We start from the raw sequence: 21,379 nt of genomic DNA, 5'->3' as shown, positions 1-21,379 counted from the left end.
TATGTTTATACCTTGGGGATTTCTTCTATTATCATTCGGGGTTCACTAGTTGGGGTTCATCTTGGGGTTCATTTATGACGGTTGTCATTCATTGGGGTTCATCTCCGGGGTTCATTTGTGACGGTTGTCATTCATTTGGGGTTCACATCGGGGTTCATCTGTGATATTGTTATTACTTGGGGTTCATATTGGGGTCCATCTTCGGGGTTCATTTGTGGTGATTGGTTATACATATTGGGGGTTTATTCTGGATATTCGGTTACTTTGTTGGGGTTCGTTCTGATAACCTTTTTCTTTGGTGTTCGCTGGTTAGCGTTTGTTATTGTTAGGAGTCGGATATAAGTCCATGTATTGGCATTCTGTTTCCTTTTTTTTGGATATTGTTGGGAGTCGGATATAAGTCCATGTATTGGCATTCTGTTTCCTTTTGTTTAGATATTGTTGGGAGTCGGATATAAGTCCATGTATTGGCATTCTGTTTCCTGTTGTTTGTTATTGTTAGGAGTCGGGTGTAAGTCCATGTATTGGCAATCTGTTTCCTTTTGGGTGTTTCTTTTGACGTCTCAGCGTCCCTTTTCGGTGTCTTGTTTCGGCGTGCGTTAGCCGAGCTACGAGTGCTCTGATTCTCCTCTGGATAGAGAAGATACGTAGGCATAGGACGCGATGTCTTAGCGAGCATGTCTCCTTTCCCGAACTACGTTGACTCTGATGTTTGTTTCTGACAAACTACGTAGGTCCAGGATGCGACATCCTGCCGAGTCCACTTCTTCCATCTTCTTTCACCTGTTTCTTATTCCAGTGTGTGTGCATTTTCTTTGAGCAGTTTATTAGCAACCTTTTCCTATTCTTTTGAGCATGGATCCCGTCGAGTACGACGGACGTGAGGGGTGCTAATACCTTCCCCTTGCGTAACCGACTCCCGTACCTTGTAATCTCTAGTCGTAAGACCATTCCTTTTCCCTTTCTTAGGTTAGTCCTGCGCTCCCTTTCCGTCAGAGGATGAATAGCGTCGGTGGCGGCTCTGTAAACGTGTTTTTTATCCGCCGATTGTTTTTCGCGTTGCGACACTTGGTGGTTTTAAACCAACTCACACAAGTCTCACTCCTAGGGTTAAGGAGCCAAACAAGCTATGATCCTTGAGGCAATGCACTAAGCAAATGATATGATGCCATGAGGGATCTTAGGGTCAAAATTAGGGTCTTACAGATGCCCCTATTTAAGGTCATTCTAGCCAGAGATATGAAGGTTAAAATCTTCGTCTCGACGAGGTAGAATGGGCTTAAATAATAACAAAGAGACGAATTTTGGTCCCTAAGAGACCTCATGATGCAAATGTATGTATGCAAAAATAAAATCTTTGTGGTGAATAATTGCCACAAATGAAAAGAAATCAGAAGAAACTGAAAAATCCGTAGGAGTAACACACTCAATAAGGAGACAGAGACTCTGGGGAAATAAAGTAAAACGCGTGAGCAGATCACGTCTTGAAAACTTGCTGAGAGGTACGAAGGGATTCCATGAAAATAAATCGATAGAAAGGCTCGAGCTGACGCAAAGATGCATGTATTAGGGAATACGCCAATACAACAAAACTATCCACAAAGGATACTTCGGATAAAAATCCAGACTCAGACGGGGATGTCCACAAAGGACTCAGCTGAGGAAGCAACAACGAGATATTACCGGTTACTGGGTAATAAACTCAAACAGAGACATGTTTTCAAAACACAGGTTACTGGATGAAAGATAAACATGCTCAGGGAGAAAGAATATCTAAGACCGATATCAGGGTGAGAGATATTAATCATCCAAAACATCTGAGGAGGACCCAAAAGGCACATCTTAACTCAGAAAAATCTGACTCCACAGGGGACAAAAAAGTCATAATAGGGAGCAGAAGGAAGGAACACCAGGGATACCGGTTACTGGGCATATAATAGGTGACCAACCAGGCGTGAATTAGGAACATATCCAAGATACTCATCATCCGAAAGGGAGTGCTGAAAAAAACAAACTTGACTTACAGGATGGGTATTCGATCTCACAAGGAAATATGAATCTTACTCAACTAGGGAAGAAAAAGACTTCAACTGAAGAGTGCATGAGATATATTATCTATTACCGTCATAACATAGATAACATACTCGCATGGAAGATTATCCACAACCGGTTACTGGGTTAATAAAGGATAAATCGACCAAAAAGAAAGGACATCAGGATACCGGTTACTGAGTATAAAATGATGACCAATCAAGGGGAGAAACATTCATTACCAAACAAGGGTAAATGAAAGATGACTCACAAGGGGATAAATTGCTTGATAAGAGCTATTATCCAAGAGATGTATCACCGGTTACTGGGTGGTATACTCAAAAGCGGAGGAATATCAATACCGGTTACTGGGTAAAGATAACCAACAAAGAGGGGATTACATCTACCAGTTACTGGGTAGAAAACCACAAAAATAGGACTTACAACTACCGGTTACTGGGTAGAAGGCCACAAAATCAACTGAGGAGAGGATGAACAATTACTAGTTACTGAGCAATTGATCACCTGAACCACAGGGAACTGCAGGGGATAACAAGAAAGGAGTCAATCTAGGAACAAACTAGAAAGATGCAATCAAACAAAACTCAACCCGATGAGGATATAACTCAGGGGAGTAATTCCATCCCAATACATAACTGGGGAGGAAACATAAACAAAAATCATCCACGAGAACATAGCTCAGTGGGGAATAAAGAAGGAAAGATAGACACTTTCTGCCTATGGGGGTGACTCTATATGGAGAGATCAGACACAAACATCTGCTTGGGGAAGAACATTTCATCGATAGCAGGAGAATAACAAACAAAGATATATGGAAAAGAATGCAATCATGAATATCTGAATGTTATGATTATGCATGTATATGCATGGTTTATGTGTGATTAATGCTGACAAACACACATATCTAACACAAACAGGCTCACGAGCCACGAACGGACATCCGGTATAACATCTTCAAAAAGGAAGACAAGGCCCACAGGAGAAAATAGTTCTGGTGGGGATGATCTAATACTAGGAGACATCCACCACTGGGAGCAAGCAAAGTCACAACTTCCGACTACCGGGGATTTTCCAACAATTCTCGGGGACAGGTGACTGGATATCAATAAGATTTGTCGTAGAAGAACTCTACTGGGGATCTTATCAAGGGATAATGTGAAACTCCGTGGGGAACAACCGCCAAATAGATACACATCAATCAAGCACTCCCTTCTAACTGCTGGAGAGACATCTCTGCTAAAGGGAGAAGGAACAATTTGCTCCGCCGGGGAAGGAAACAACGCATCTTCCTTAAAGTCCCTCAATACTGGAAGAGATCTTCAGACTCGGAGGGGATACAAATTATCAAACTCGGATCAGGCAACCCTACTGGGGATGGACTGTAAGCAACCCTACTGGGGATAAACTGCTAGTACTTCCGGAAGGAATGTCATGGCTGAGGGAAACGGAAACGAATCCCTCATCAACACGTGCCAAGCTGGGGATAAGAAGGGACTCAAGCCCTTCACCAACTACTCTAGATAAAACTTCCTGCTGAGGAAACAACTTATCTGGAAAGGAAGCTATGCAGGGAACACATGCTTACTCCGCTGGGGACTTCTACTCATACCGGGGAAAGACAAACTTCCTCGTGAATAGAAAGCATATAAACTTTTATCAATCTATAAGGGATTTTAGGTCAGTCCACACAAGGGATGACAACCATATAATTGATAAAACACAAATGCTAGTGTCAGACTCTTCGGGAAGCTGATGATGTATCACTCTTCTGCGCTCGCTGGCGAGATAACTTGGAAGTTGATGAAGAGGATATAAGAATGCCAGAATAATGAACAAGTGTCTTACCTTTTGGAGATCGTACTATCCTTGGGAGAGCACTGAAGACGTCCCATTTATCCTTTTAGTCATTGTGAATGTTCACTTTGTTTAAAACAGTTTATAAAAATTTATTCGTTTAAAACAATGATATTTATCAATTAAAACATGCAAACATTTGTTAAACAGAAACAAATAAGAGTGCTAAGAATTGGATAAAGGCTCAAATTTATTTAATAGAATGGTAGTCCACAAATGGCGAGACTCCATGGATCTTTACAAATTTGAAATTGGTGATATATATTGGAAAAAGGCTACATTGAACATAATGACCATTTCTCCACCAACTCTGAATCCAATGTATTTGAAGTTTCAATTGACGATGACTAAGTGAGAATCTTTGACAGAAGACAACTATAGAACACAGTCTTGTCAGGATGCAGTTACTTGCCAAATCCCTAATTTTTGCCTAGATTGCCCCAAGGTGAGGTACTCAATCTAGCGGAATATATTTTTTATTTTTTATTTATGTCTCTAACTTTTTCCTGGACTGCCCTTTCGGGTTTTCAATCCACCGAGACGCTCATTTTTGCCTAAGCCGCCCTTTCGGGTTTTCAACTTAGCGAGTTATTCTGTTTTTATTTTTAGGAGAAGTATTTCTTGACTACATCTGAATTCACAGGACGAGTGAAATCCTCCCCATCCATAGTTGTAAGCAACAAAGCACCGCCTGAAAAGGCTCTCTTAACAACATTTGGACCTTCATAGTTTGGAGTCCACTTTCCCCTGGAATCAGGCACGAAAGACAAGACTTTCTTGAGCACGAGGTCACCTTCTCGGAACACACGAGGCTTGACCTTCTTATCAAAGGCTTTCTTCATCCTTTGCTGATATAACTAACCATGGCACAGGGCAGTTAACCTCTTCTCTTCAATCAAGTTCAATTGGTCATAACGACTTTGAACCCATTCAGCCTCAGTCAACTTGGCTTCCATCAAGACTCTCATTGATGGGATATCAACCTCCACGGGGAGCACAACCTCCATGCCATATACAAGGGAGAAAGGGGTTGCCCCTGTTGAAGTGCGAGCTGATGTACGATAACCATGCAAAGCAAATGGCAGCATCTCATGCCAGTCTTTGTACGTAACAACCATCTTCTGAATAATCTTCTTGATGTTCTTGTTAGCAGCTTCAACAACCCCATTCATCTTGGGCCTGTAGGGAGAAGAATTATGATGCGCAATCTTGAACTCGCTACACAGCTCTTTCATCATCTTGTTGTTCAAGTTAGATCCATTATCAGTAATGATCTTGTCCGGCACACCATATCGGCATATAAGCTGGTTCTTGATAAACTTCACAACCACCTCCCTGGTCACATTCGCATACGATGCCGCTTCAACCCAGTTGGTGAAGTAATCAATAGCTACGAGAATAAAACGGTGATTGTTTGACGCCTTTGGTTCTATCATGCCAATCATGTCAATTCCCCACATGGAGAAAGGCCATGGTGAGGAAATAACATTCAGAAGTGTCGGGGGAATATGAATCTTATCCGCATAAATCTGACACTTGTGGTATTTCTTCACATATTTGCAGCAGTCAGACTCCATTGTCAGCGAATAGTAGCCTGCTCTCAACATCTTCTTTGCCATGGCATGTCCATTGGAATGAGTACCAAACGAACCCTCATGAACTTCAGTCATCAACAAGTCTGCTTCATGTCTATCCACGCATCTGAGCAGAACCATGTCAAAATTCCTCTTATAAAGCACATCACCATTGAGGTTGAAACTGCCAGATAGTCTTCTCAAAGTCTTCTTATCTTTAACAGATGCCCCAGGCGGGTAAGTCTGGCTCTGAAGAAAGCACTTGATATCATAATACCATGGCTTATCATCTTTCACCTCTTCAACTGCAAATACATGAGTTGGTCTATCCAAGCGCATCACAATAATAATGGGGACTTCATTCCAATATTTCACCATAATCATTGAAGCAAGCGTAGCAAGAGCATCTGCCATCCGATTCTCATCTCGAAGAGTATGATGGAAGTCAACCTTAGTAAAGAAAGTTGAAATCCTCCTCGCATAATCTCTATATGGGATAAGGCCAGGATGATTCGTCTCCCGTTCACCCTTAATCTGATTAACAACAAGGGTCGAATCACCATAAACATCAAGATGTTTGATCCTAAGATCAATACATTCTTCCAAACCCATAATACAGGCCTTATACTCCGCCATATTATTCGTGCATTTGAAAGTTAGCCTTGCTGTAAAAGAAAAATGTGTGCCTTGAGGCGTAATAATCATTGCCCAAATACCAATTCCGTATTGATTAACAGCACCATCGAACACCATACCCCAACGGGAACCAGGCTCTGGCCCTTCATCGAGCGTAGGCTCATCGCAATCTTTCATCTTCAAATACAGAATCTCCTCATCAGGGAAGTCATATTGCACAAACTGATAATCTTCAATTGGTTGATGTGCCAAATGGTCAACCAAGATAGTACCTTTAATAGCTTTTTGAGCTCGATACTCAATATCATACTCAAATAACAACATCTGCCAACGGGAAATCCTCCTAGTTAAAGAAGGCTTCTCAAAGATATACTTGATCAGATCCATTTTGGATATCAACCAAGTTGTATGGTTCAGCATATACTGGCGTAAGCGCTTAGCAGCGCAAGCCAAAGCATAACATGTTTTCTCAAGCATTGAGTACCGAGACTCACAATCAGTGAACTTCTTACTCAAGTAGTATATCGCATATTCTTTCTTTCCTGATTCATCTTGCTGGCCCAATACACAACCCATAGAATTATCAAGCACGGTCAAGTACATAATCAATGGTCTCCCTTCAACAGGCGAAGACAGAATCGGAGGCTCAGACAAATACTCTTTGATACTGTCAAAGGCCTTTTGGAAATCCCCGGTCCAATCATGACGCTGATCTTTCTAGAGGAGATTGAATATAGGCGCACATGTGGCAGTCATGTGGGATATAAATCTCGAAATGTAATTCAAGCGGCCAAGAAAACCTCGGACTTGCTTCTCAGTTTTGGGCGCAGGCATCTCTTGTATTGCTTTGACCTTGGCAGGATCAACTTCAATACCTCTTTCACTGACGATAGAGCCTAATAACTTGCCGGAAAGGACTCCAAATGTACACTTGTTCGGATTCAAGCAGAGCTTGTACTTCCTCAAACGCTGGAAAAGCTTCAACAAGTGTTCTACATGTTCAACTTCCGTTTTCGACTTTGCAATCATATCATCAACATACACCTCGATCTCCTTGTGCATCATATCATAAAACAAGGTAGTCATAGCGCGTTGATACGTGGCTCTGGCGTTCTTCAAACCGAAGGGCATCACTCGATAACAGAATGTTCCCCAAGGTGTGATGAATGTTGTCTTCTCCATATCCTTGGGTGCCATTTTAATCTGATTATAACCGGAAAATTCGTCTATAAATGAGAAGACATTGAATTTAGTTGTATTGTCTACCAACATATCAATGTGTGGTAGAGGAAAATCATCTTTCGGACTAGCTTTATTCAAGTCACGGTAATCCACACACATTTGGACTTTTCCATCTTTCTTAGGCACGGGCACAATATTGGCCACCCATTGAGGATATGTAGAAGTCACCAGAAACCCCGCATCAATTTGCTTATGAACTTCTTCTTTAATCTTCACTGCCATATCAGGATGAGTTCTTCTGAGCTTCTGCTTCACAGGTACACACTCAGGCTTCAACGGCAAGAAATGTTGCACGATATCAGTATCTAGACCAGGCATGTCTTCATACGTCCAGGCAAAGACGTCGACATATTCTCGTAGCAACTCAATCAACCCCTTCTTAACAGATTCTTCAAGGAGTGCCCCAATCTTCACTTCACGAATGCAGTCTTTAAACCCTAAGTTGACCGTTTCCAAATTCTCAAGATGCGGCTGAATGATCTTCTCCTCGTGCTCAAGCAAACGGGTGATCTCATCAGGAATCTCTTCAACATCATCTTCTTCGGCCTCAAATACAGGGAACCCAAAGTTGGGATATGGTGTTGGATCATTATGTTCAATGGGTTTGATCGACCTGCATAATGATTTTGAGTATAAAAGAGATTTCAGAATTCAAACAAGGCAAATCATTATGCAGATGAAAAAGATTGATTTTATTCTCTTTTTAGGGTTTTATGGTGATCACCAATTTCTTGCAAAAAGCAAAAAGGAAAAATAATTTGGAAAAACAAACATTTAACATGTGATTATTGAATGAATATCATTGTATTAATCAAATATGCCAACAATGTCTTCGCTTCTCCTTTTGGCATGGGAGAAGGGTTTTCAAACAAACTAAACACATTACGCTGACTTATGAATAACTGTTGGAACATCAACAGCGACCCAATTATTGTAGATTCTGCCAGGTATGACAAAGTTGCCAAGGTCTTCCTCTTCATCATCTTCAACAATGGTTGCAGCTTCCTGATCTTCAACAGTGTGGATGAAACCACCACTCTGGAATAGCCCACGCTCATTGGAAACACCAGAAGAATACCCTATGCCAGCTCGGGATTTATTATCCTCCAACTTGATCATTTGCCCTAAACCAGTAGTTGCACCATGCTCAATGGCCATCTTTGCATCGTTGTAGGAGACAAGTGAAGAAAGTCCTTTCCTTGAAGGCTCAGCAATAGATAAGGCTTGGAACGGAGTCCCAACCTCATCCTCAGCATCAATATAGGAGAAGGAAGATAAATGGCTAACCAAGAGAGCCTTCTCTCACCTTATCACCACCAACTTTTTGTTTTTCACAAACTTCAATTTTTGGTGTAGGGTTGATGTCAAGGCGCCTGCCTCGTGAACCCATGGTCTGCCAAGTAAACAATTGTAAGATGGATGGATATCCATGACCTGAAAAGTGATCTAGAAATCACTAGGTCCAATCTTGATCAGGAGTTCTAATTCGCCGATCACAGTTTTACGTGATCCATCAAACGCCTTCACAACCACTCCATTCTGCCTCATGGGAGGCCCCTGGTAAGAAAGTTTAGCAAGATTGGATTTTGGCAACACATTGAGTGATGATCCTGTATCCACTAACACATTGGATAAGGCATCATCCTTACAGTTCATAGAAATGTGTAGAGCCAAATTGTGGTTTTTTCCCTCCTTGGGAAGATCAGCATCACAGAAGCTCAGATTGTTGCAAGCAGTTATGTTTGCAACAATGATATCGAACTGCTCTATGGTGACATCGTGATCTACGTATGCCACGTCCAACACCCTCTGCAAAGCTTCGCGGTGTGGCTCATAATTCATCAACAAAGATAAGACGGATATCTTTGAAGGAGTTTGTAGCAACTGATCAACAACATTGTATTCACTCCTCTTGATGAGCCTCAGCATCTCATCACCATCCTCTCTTAAAATGCCAAACTGGCCAACTAGGATAGGAGCGTTGCTATTCTTTACAACAACAGGGTCAACACCCTTCACAACAGGAACATAATTATTCTGAGAAGAAGTCCCCACGGGACCGACATGATTAACAATTGTTTTCTTCACAACGTCTTCATGGGGTTTTGGCAGAGCCGAGAAAACACGACCACTACGGGTCACACCACTGACATCAGAAATGCTTACGACAGAGGTTGAGGGAAACAGAACCTCCTTCCCATCTTATAGCATAACTACGTTGTATCGATAGGGAACAGCTTTGTCTGATGAATACGGGACAGGACCCGCTGGCTTGATCACAAGAGCTGGTGACACCTTCTTTTTGCTGTCATCATACTTGAAAACAACAGGCTCAGGAATTCTAAATACAGGGGAAATAACATTGACTTCATCCTCATTATGATTCTGAAGTATTTCAATCATTCCCTGATCGATCATCTCTCGGATGTCCTTTCTAACTTGTCGGCATCCTCTCTCGTTGATAGTGCACACTTGACAACTATCATGGTCATGCTCATAGTGGTTGTGTTCACACAACAGCTTATGCATCTTGACCAAAGACTGCCTTATGTCATTAACATACAGGACTTTATATTTGCCAGGGCAACCCTGGACCATATTAACAACTGCCTTCCCATGCTCGGACAATGGGTTCTTCTTCATATTAGGACCTACGTCCTCGAAAAACAATATACCACTTCTCATAAGATCTTGCACCTTGGTCTTCAACGGGTAACAGTTCTCCACATCATGTCCGGGAGCACCGGAATGATATACGCAATGAAGCTCTGGCTTATACCACCACTGAGGGTTGGTTGGTACAGTGGGAGGGTCACGAGGAGTTATCAACTTTCTATCGATCAAAGAAGGATAAAGCTCAGCATATGTCATCGGAATCGGGTCAAAAGTTACCCTCTTCCTCTCGTAATTGTTGGGGCTGGTGTTGTTATTGTTTCGAGGCTGGTAGGCCTGTTGTTGTTGTTGATGATGAACTTCTCGAAAAGTAGGTGCTATATGAGCCACCTGGTGTTGGTTAACGGCAGGACGCACGTTCTTCCTCCTCACAGAGGGCCTTCTTTTGATATGGGAGGACACAACATGTGTCTCTCCCTCTTTCTTCTTAGAAAATCCCCCATACCTCTTTGCTGAAGAGCTGTCATCTCTGGATAACCGTCCTTCACGGACCCCTTCTTCCAATCTCATCCCCATATTCACCATTTCGGCGAAGTCTGAGGAAGCACTGGCAATCATCCTTTCATAGTAGAAAGAGCTCAAAGTCTTTAGGAAGATCTTTGTCATCTCCTTCTCCTCTAGGGGTGGCACTATCTGAGCTGCCAACTCTCGCCATCTCTAGGCGTACTCCTTGAAGGTCTCTTTGTCCTTCTGCGACATTGCCCTCAATTGGTCCCTATCCGGAGCCATATCCATATTATACTTATATTGCTTGACGAAAGCCTAGCCAAGATCGTTGAAGGAGCGGATGCTAGCACTCTCCAGCCCCATATACCACCGGAGCACAGCACCTGACAAACTGTCCTGAAAATAATGGATAAGCAGTTGATCATTATCAGTCTGTGTTGACATCTTGCGAGCATACATCACAAGATGGATGAACGGGCATGTATTTCCCTTGTATTTCTCAAAGTCAAGCACTTTGAATTTAACAGGGATCTTCACGTTGGGCACTAGGCACAACTCAGCAGCACTTTTACCAAAGAGGTCCTTACCCCTCAGAGTCTTCAGTTCCTTGCGCAGCTCAAGGAATTGGTCTTTCATTTCGTCCATCTTTTCATAAACGTCCGGACCCTCAGACGGCTCAGAATGATAGATGGTGTCTTCAACACGGGGTAAGGTGTGTACAACGGGAGGTGGCACAGAAAGGATCGGGCTAGATGTCGGCAGAGAAGCGAGAGTAGGAGTAAAACCCTCTAGCACAAAATTAGCAGGCATCCCCCAAGGGAACCCGGCTGGCATAGACGAAGCAAAATGGGTTGTTGCAGTAGGAATAGTCGAGGTAGCCACCTCAGGAATAACCGTCCTCGCGGGAGGAGTTGCAGGAGTTGGCGAAGCTTGGCTCTGAGCGGCCAGTACTGACTCCATCATGGCAGTCAGCCTAGCGATCTCTTCCTTCAATTCCCGGTTCTCTTGCTCTAAATGCTCCATTATCCTCAGATAATTGGCTCTTGTGTTATACCGGTGCGTCAACTTGTCTTCAAAATAAATGAAGAACAAAGAGTTATAGCACTGATCAAGAGCTCAGAATAAAACCTGCTTATGCATATGATGCATGCAATGTTTGTGCATATGATTTGTTTTTCACCAGAGGAACTTTATAGAGATCTATTTGCAAATATTTGAAAATATTAATCTTTTAAGACATATATGGAATATTCATAGCAATAATATTTGGAAAATTTTACACCAATGAAGTAGTACAATTTTGGTAACCAAATACAATATAAGAGAAAAGGAGAAAGAGCATCCTATGGAGCCCTAGAAACAATCATCCAAAGCTCTCGAGATCGGAAGATAAGTTGCACGAAGCCTCTTCACCTCTCTCTCATAAGCTGCTTCCATATCAGCCTTCTCCTTGGCGAGCCGATCATACTTCCTCTTCCAAAACCTGGATGACTGAGGAAGAAGAGAAGTAACCACATCATCAGGCTCATCAATAACTTGATGCTCCAGAAATTCTATCATTACATCCTTATCCTTGAGCTGCTGAAGAAGCTCCTCACGCTCACGAACCCAAGCACGCGAACAATCTTCATCTCTCAACTCCTCTACTCCTTGATTAGGAAGGGTTGAAGGTCCAACCATAACCATAGGGGTAGGTCTCGGATACTCATACAGCATGCGGTACTAAAGGGCTCTCTTCCTTACCCAAGAGGTGTAAGGCTCCAAAGCAACACAATTCTTCAGACCAAGCTCATTCCTCCCTTTCCTATGAACCTTACGCCAAGCGCGGACCATCCTATCCTTCAAGTTTTGGGGATCTTTACCCTCTTGAAAGAATAATCCTTCCAACAAAATGTTGTTAGGTTTATCCTTTAAGGGGAACCCAAGCTGACGGTGAGCCAAAGCAGGGTTGTAGTTAATTCCACCACATGTACCAAGAAGAGGTACATTGGAGAACTCACCATAAGAATCAATAATCTTAACGCCATCATAAACACGATTATACCAAGAGATATCATCATTAGTGAGAGACATAAGTCTCGTGGACCACCGTAGACATCCCTTGTTCTCCTTGAAGGCAAGCGTCTGAGGCAAGTGCAAAATAAACCACTTGTACAACAGAGGCAGACAACATACAATGGAACCACCACCCTTTGCATTCCTCATATGCAAAGAGAAATAAGTGTCATCCAACAGAGTCGGAACGAGATTAAGAGAAGAGAAAATCCTAATGGCATTCACATCCACGAAGTTGTCGATGTTGGGAAATAACACTAGCCCATAGATGAGGAGTACAAATACTGCTTCAAAGGTGTATTCACTCATGGCCTTCCCAAACAAAGTAGCTTGGGCAATGAGAAAATCAGATGGGAGACCTTGAATTCCACCTTTGGTAGTCATATGAGCAACAATATCAGATACATCTATGTGAAGCATGTCAGCAATCTCTTGGAAAGAAGGAACCCTCTCCAAACCACTGAACGGCAACTGATCCAAGATAGGTATACCCACATGATAGGCATACTCCTCAAGCGTAGGCAAAAGCTAGAAATCCGGAAAAGTGAAGCAACGATACAGAGGATCGTAGAACTGTACCAACACACTCATCAGACCTTCATCCACCTTGGTAGAAAGAATAGACAGAAGCTTCTCATGGCGAGCTTTGAACTCCAAAGGCTTTAATACATAAGATGTCAAACTCCTTAACTCTTTCAAGTCGGGTTGTCTGAAATGTACTTCTTCGTATTCCTTCTTTGCTTATCCATGTCTGAAAATTTGCAAATAGACCTCTTAAGTTCCTTGAAAATTCTCATTGTTGATGATATGGATGCAAATGAATGCATGAATGCATGGATGCAACAATCACACTCAATGATCAAGCAAGTCACACCATACAAAGGCCACGGGATGGCTCAAGTTATCATCAATATCAATCATCCATTTTGGTGGATTATGGTTTACACCTTATCAACACCTAAGTTCCATTGATATTGAGGATATACGAGAACGGATCAACCGCAAATCAAGGGTTTATTGTAAGTCACGAGCATGGAGTCTTGGTTAGGAACCACCCAAAGGGAGTGTACTATGGTTAAACCTGACAATCATGTTCTAAAAAGGTCCCCATAGTCATCATCTCATCTTTCGAATATTATCAGATAAAACGACTACTCGTATTCCAAAAATATTCTCAAGAGAGACTCTTATGAGTGTAGTATCGCGTAACAATCGTATCAAATCTTACACTTGAACGATCTTTGCACTACGTCCTAAAATAGACCAAGATGGGCTAGGTATCTAAGGTCCTTGGCTTCTCAGGTTTATATTGGAAAGAGTAATGCCTAACCACGACTACTCGTGTGACATTATTAATCCCAACAAGACCTCCACCAAGTTAATGGGCTTGCAAGTCAACTTGCTTAGGAATAACTCCACACAAGTCAACAAGACTATGCCATTCTCCTATCATAAGTGCACTCGAGTTCGGGTATAGAACTCATCTCACAAGAAACCACCAAGCACACAAGAAATTAATATAAAAGAGGAAAATATTAATAATGATCCATAAAATAATTTTAATTCATAATATGAAAGAGGAAAATATTTGAAATTTTTTGGTGAAACTCTCATATTTTTTTGATCAATATTAAATTTAATATGAATTAATGAAAATAATTCAATTAAAATGAAAATTAAAATATCAGAAAAAACGTGGACCACTTGATCTCCCTCATTAATTGAGGTGGCAGATCAAGTGGTCACAAACGCGCTATCCACGATGGACTCTAGTCAGCGCGCCATAACATTGGCAATTCAAACTAACGCACGAGATTATTTCATTTCACAAGGATCATGTGGCTCAGAACCATCCAGCTCACCACCGACGTCCAAAGGTCGGTCGTCTTCTCCGGCGACCCTGGTCGGACTGGTTCAGTCATAACCATCACCAAAATTAAAAAGAAGGACATGATTTCAAAGTAAAAATGGCACTGAGCACGAATCTGGCCTCAATTCATCCTAACTCCAAGTATATTGAGAGATACATGGAGTTGAAATTTTGAGGTACATGAATTGAGTTGCTTCGATTTGGCCTTAAAGCAACTCAATCTTCTTGCCTACATTGGTAGGACTTTAGACAACTAAAGAATCAATAGAATTGAGCAAGATTTAGAGAGAATCGAAGAGATCAAAATTTCTGGAAAATACCTTTAATGTAGGTCTGGATCCAACTGTTCTTGCCTTGGCTCGTGCTTGATCTCAATCCAAATGCCTGCAGAAGAAGAATTGAAGACACAAGAGGTCTTGGATCCCTAGAGTTTTGAATTTCAAAACAGTGAAAATTCAAACTCAAATTCAAGTGAATTTATCAGCATTATCCTTTGGAATATGAGGGTTAGAAGTTGGGGATCAAAGATGGTGCGAATGTGTTGTTAATGTTGAGCATATGAGGCTCTATTTATAGCTGAAACCATTGATATTTGCACACTTGAAATCACTTTCCAAATTTGGTCATTGATGATGCATGGGTGCATGGGCGTATACAGGCCCATGAAATCATTACCTTAAATCCACAAATGAGTGTGAGAAGGTATGAAAACAACTTGGATTGCAAGGCAAGTGTGCGTTAAGATTTGAAGTTTGATTCTTGCCAAATGATGATACCATGTTCAAGCCATACACAGCCTATGCATTCCTTGTCCAAAATGGATGAATTTGAGCTCTTTGGAAAGGTGAGATCAAGAGGAACAACTTTCATGTTCAACACTTTTTCATTTGGAGCTTAGAACATGAAGAAATTTGAGGTGGAAGTTTGGAAATTTTTAACATATCAAAATTTTTCTAAGTGTCAAGCCATATGTCTCAATATTCCACCTTGCTTAAATTTTTACATGAGCTTCAAATGAGAAAAGTGTCTTCAAAGTTGTAGCTCTTTCAAATACCTTCAAAATGGTCACCAATTTCATGTCATGGGGAATGCCGCCGAACTTTGTGCCTGAAGGGTTTACGCCTACTTTTGCTTCCATGCCGGCATCTAGCCCGATCATGCCTGTGCTACCTCTAGTTGTTCACACTCTGCCTCGTGTTGAGGACACCATCTACCATTCTGAGCCGTTTGAGGGTCTGGATGTTTATGAGAAGATGGATGAGATGAAAGACCAATTCCTTGAGTTGCGAAAGGAGTTGAAGGACTTGAGGGGAAAATATTTATTTGGTAAGAGTGTTGCTGAGCTCTACCTAGTGCCGAATGTCAAGATCCTGATGAAGTTCAAAGTCCCTGACTTTGAAAAGTATAAGAGAAATACCTGTCCACTTAGCCATCTCGTCATGTATGCCAGAAAAATGTCGACGCAAACTGACAATGATCAATTATTGATTCACTACTTCCAGGATAGTCTGACTGATGCCGCTCTGAGGTGGTACATGGGATTGGATAGTGCAAGTGTTCGCACATTTAATGATTTGGGTGAAGCCTTTATGAAGCAGTACAAGTATAACATTAATATGGCGCCAAATAGGGACCAGCTGAGGTCGATGTCTCAGATGGATAAGGAGACATTCAAAGAGTACGCCTAGAGATGGAGAGAGCTTGCCGCTCAGATCAAGCCTCCGTTGGAAGAGAAAGAGATGACCAAGATTTTCCTTAAGACCTTGAGTTAGTTTTATTACGAACGCATGATTTCTAGTGCCCCCAGTGACTTTACCGAAATGGTACACATGGGGATGAGGTTAGAAGAAGGTGTATGTGAGGGACGTTTGTCTAAGGAAGAGGTATCGTCAAGCAAGAAGTACGGTAGTGGGTTCTCCAGAAAGAAAGAAGGTGAAACCAATGTAGTGTCAGCAGGGAGGCTGAGGAGGCCTCATGTTAGAAGAAATCTGCAACCATGTCAACATCATCATCAAGTATCATCCGTTATTCCAGTATTTTCCAATAATCAATCAACGCCAGTTCAACAACAACGTCAACAACAGCCACAACAAAGAACAAATAACTACTACAACAACACCAACAACAATCAACAACAACAATAACAACACAACTTTGATAGGAAGAAGGTCTCTTTTGACCTTATTCCTATGTCATATGCTGAGTTATATCCATATTTGGTTCTCAAGAACCTTCTCCAACCAAGAAATCCTTCACAAATTCCAAAACCACTTCCATGGTGGTATAAGCCAGAACTCCGCTGTGCCTTTCATCAAGGGGCTCCAGGTCATGATATCGAGAATTACTACCCGTTGAAATATGAGGTCCAGAAGCTTGTAAAGAGTGGGATGGTGTCTTTTGAGGACCGTGCTCCGAATGTAAAAGTAAACCTGTTGCCTGCTCATGGTAATCCCTTTGTTAATATGGTAGATGGTTGTCCAGGAAATTTCCGAGTCTTTGATGTGCGACGTATTCGTTAATCTTTGGTGGAAATGCATAAGACCCTGTGTATGATTAGTGATTGTGAACACAACCACGACAGTTGTGCAATTTGTAGTGTGAACCCTCGTGGGTGTTCAGTTGTTAAGAGAGATATTCAGAAGTTGATGGATGAGAATGTAATCCATTTTCAACAATCTAGGGATATAGACGATGTCAACGTAATAGTTCCAGTATTTAAGACCCCTGAGCGAGTGGTAATTCAGTTCGATAGCAACAACAATAACAACAACAACAGATCAGTATCGTCGTTAGTGATACGGTTAGCAGGCCCAATCCCGTATGCATCTGATAGAGCTTTTCCTTATCAGTACAATGCAACAATGGTGGAGAATGGTCAAGAGGTCCCGTTCCCTACGACTAACTCTGTTGTGAATATTGCCGACATAGCAAAGGTGACCCGTAGCGGTCGTGTTTTTGGTCATGTTTTCCCAAAGGATGTAGAGGTTGAGGAACCTGTAGCAAATCCGGTTAGTGCTCCAAAGTGTCAGTCTGGTGAATCCAGTAATTTGAAGCCTAATGATGATGATGAGGTGCTTCGTTCGATAAAGAAGAGTGAATTCAATATGGTGGAGCAGCTGCTCTAGACTCCTTCCAAGATTTCAGTGTTGTCTCTGCTCATGAATTCTGAAGCACATAAAGAAGCATTGCAAAAGGCATTGGAGCAAGATTATGTGGAACATGATGTAACTGTGGATCAATTTGACCATATTGTGGCTAACATTACTTCCTGTAACAATCTGAGCTTCTATGATGAAGAACTCCCCGAGGAGGGTAGGAATCACAACCTAGCACTGCATATATCGATGAATTGTAAGAAGGATGCATTTTCCAATGTATTGGTTGATACCGGTTCATCATTGAATATAATCCCCAAGTCAACTTTGTCAAGATTATCCTATCAAGGAGCTCCATGATATACAGTGGCGTTATCATCAAAGCTTTTGATGGTTATCGCAAGACCGTTATTGGTGAGGTGGACCTTCCAATGAAGATAGGTCCGAGTGATTTCCAAATTACTTTCCAGGTAATGGATATCCACATGGCCTATAGCTACTTGTTAGGAAGGCCATGAATACATGAGGCAGGAGCTGTGACATCCACCCTGCATCAGAAATTGAAATTCGTGAAGAATGGTAAGCTTGTCATTGTGGATGGAGAAAAAGTGTTGTTGGTGAGTCATCTGTCGTATTTCTCGTATGTGGAAGCTGAGGATGAGATTGGAACTCCATCTATTTCTAAAGAAAAGAAAGTTGGGGCACCTATGTCCTCTTTTAAAGACGCTAAGAAAATTGTTGAAGATGGCAGTTCTGATCAGTGGGGCCGAATGATAGAGGTCGCCGAGAACAAGAATCGTGCTGGTTTAGGATTTCAGCAAGGGTCGTCTATGATCAAAGTTGAAGAAGTGCAACCTAGTTTCTGTAGCGGAAGATTCATCCATGGTAATGAACAACACTCAGTTGCAGTGATTGAGGAAGATGAAGATGAGGACTGCACCAATTTCGTGACGCATGGAAAAGCTTGCAACAATTGGATCGCTGTCGATGTTCCTGTTATTGTTCATCACTCTAAGTAATTGTTTTATTATTTTGAAAATCCTTCTCCTATGCCTAAGGGAGAAGTGAGCATTGTCAAGCATCTTTCAATTTGATCATTAATAAAATATAATTCTATTCATCCACATCTATGATGTTTTATTTTACTTTTTGCTTTTCTGAAAATGGTAATCATAAAAAAAACATAAATAAAAAAATAATAATTATCCATCTGCGTAATATTTGGTCACAATTCACTTCTCTAAAATCAAAATATCAAATCATTATGCAAGTTGGTTTCTAAACCCATTGAATACAATGATCCTACTCATTCTCCAAACTTTGAATTCCCTGTATTTGAGGCTGAGGAAGAAAGTGATGAAGAAGTGTATGATGAATTATCTCGTCTACTTGAGCACGAGGAAAAAGCCATTCAGTCGTTCGAAGAGCAGATTTAGTTAGTAAACTTGGGTTCCGAGGATGATCTGAAGGAAGTCAAGATTGGATCTCAACTGTGTCCGGAAGCTAAGAAGGGGTTGATTGATCTTCTTCGAGAGTATTCAGATGTATTTTCCTGGTCCTATCAAGACATACCTGGTTTGGATTCTGAGACTATGGAGCATAGATTGCCGTTGAAGTCAGAATGCCCTCCAGTCAAGCAAAAGTTGAGGAGGACTCATCCTGACATGGCAATGAAGATCAAAGAATAAGTGCAAAAGCAGATTGATGATGGTTTCCTTGTTACTGCTGAGTATCCGCAGTGGGTGGCCAACATTGTGCCTGTTTCGAAGAAGGATGAAAAGTTCGTATGTGCGTCGATTATAGAGATTTGAATAAAGCCAGTCTGAAAGATGACTTTCCTCTGCCACACATTGATATGTTGATAGACAATACAACTAAATTCAAAGTCTTTTCATTTATGGATGGATTTTTCGGATATAATCAGATCAAGATGGCACCCGAGGATATTGAGAAGACTACATTCATTACATCCTCGGAAACATTCTGTTATAGAGTGATGCCTTTCGGTTTAAAGAATGTTGGTGCAACGTGATGCGGTGTTTCGCAAGTATATGAACGCGTCAGAGTAATATAAAAGATTATCGAATCCACAGAGACCAAGTGTCAATCTATCGTTATCTGTCGTTATGGTGTTTATCAAAGGCAATCAAAATAAGTGTTTTTGGAGTGTGCAATGAAAAGTAAAGTGTTGAATAAAGATTAATTAATAAAGACACGTTCGAATGTAATTCACGTAATCAATTAATAATCCAAGTACTTGCTAATAGAGCTACTTATGGGCAATGTTTTCTACTTTGAACAGAACAAATTTAACAGGAACTGTCGCTTTCGCGTATTCAGAACCGAGTTGTACTCCCTAATCAAACCCTCTTATTGTCACTTATAAAAAGGCGCGCATTGCGTTAGAGTAGTAAACCTATTTTTAAGAAATATAGTATCTTGACTAAGTTGAAAAGTATTATAACTTGGATTTCTTAACCAAAAGAGGTTCTCACGAACCAGACTCTAAACTTATAAACGCGTCCAAAAGTAGTTTTAAAATCTCTTTTCTTCTTAATGTTAAAATCTCCTAATGAACTAAACAAAGCGCTTTCGCTGTTTTTGAAATAGTTAAAAACAATTAAGTTTAAAAAGACGTTGGACGGCTTTCGATCTTACCCAACGAAATTGAAGTGCGGGAAAACATAAGTTGAAAGTTAAAATAGCCCTTAAGTGTTTCTACGAACAATTGTACGAATTATCGGTTCAATTACGATCCTTACATTCTAACCTTATAAATTTAGTTAGACATGGTAAAGTAAAAGTGCATTAAAATAAATAAAAGTAGTGCGAGTGCGGAAAGTAAATAATTTAAAGCGAGTGCGGGGAAATAAATAATTTAAAGCGAGTGCGAGGAAATAAATAAAGTAAAGCGAGTGCGGGGAAATAAATAAAAGTAAAGCGAGTGCGAGGAAATAAATAAAAGTAAAGCGAGTGCGGGGAAATAAATAAAGTAAAGCGAGTGCGAGGAAATAAATAAGATAAAGACAAGTAATAAAAACCTGCTCCAATCGGAGGGTTGAATAAATTGCGAAGCGGAAATGAAAATGGAGGCAGGATTAACTTCCTTCCAAAGTGCTCCAAACTCGATTACAGACTCTATCACAGACTCAATTACACAATTGTGGTAACACTCCAATGCGAAGCAATTACCACTTTATAATACTGAATATATGCCTAAGTGAAACAAAGTTGCTCTGAGTTTGCCTCTTCTCTAAGTTTGGATGATTGTAAAAGTGATTTCAAGTTTCTATTTATAAGCAAATAAAAAGATGGAAATGACAAGGATGCCCTTCAACTTGAAAATGGGAGGGAAAAACTTTCCTCTTGTGGCGCCCGCCACAAGGCCATGGCGCCCGCCACAAGCATAAAATGAGGCGCCTTAGTGGAAGTAGTGGAGAACGTGGCAGTTGAGGGAAGTTGAGCTTGGACACGTCATGGCAGGGTCTATGGCGCCAGCCATGGGGTAGGCCACAAGTACAAAATGTTGAATTTTAGGGTTTTTGGCTCTTTTTCGCTCCTTTTCTCGATCGGGGCTCCGATTAAAGTAAAAACCTGAAAACAAAGAAAAACATAGCAATAACACAACAAAATGATAATAAAACAACTAGAATGCATGTGAAATCAGAGTCGAAAATACGGTAAATTTTAGTGTTATCAAACTCTCCCACACTTAAACCTTTGCTTGTCCTCAAGCAAAACATTAAAAAGCTCATAAAAGAAAATTTGTGTAAACAAGTGTTTTAGGTAAAAATTCTAAGTTCAAGTCGGGATGTAGTGATAGGTACTAACTGAGTGAACTAAGGGTATCATGATGACACTAATCCGCAAATACGGACATA

The sequence above is a fragment of the Lathyrus oleraceus genome, chromosome 3 (assembly GCF_024323335.1).
Source record: "Lathyrus oleraceus cultivar Zhongwan6 chromosome 3, CAAS_Psat_ZW6_1.0, whole genome shotgun sequence".
Lineage (NCBI taxonomy): Eukaryota > Viridiplantae > Streptophyta > Magnoliopsida > Fabales > Fabaceae > Lathyrus > Lathyrus oleraceus.
This window is presented reverse-complemented; position numbering follows the sequence as displayed.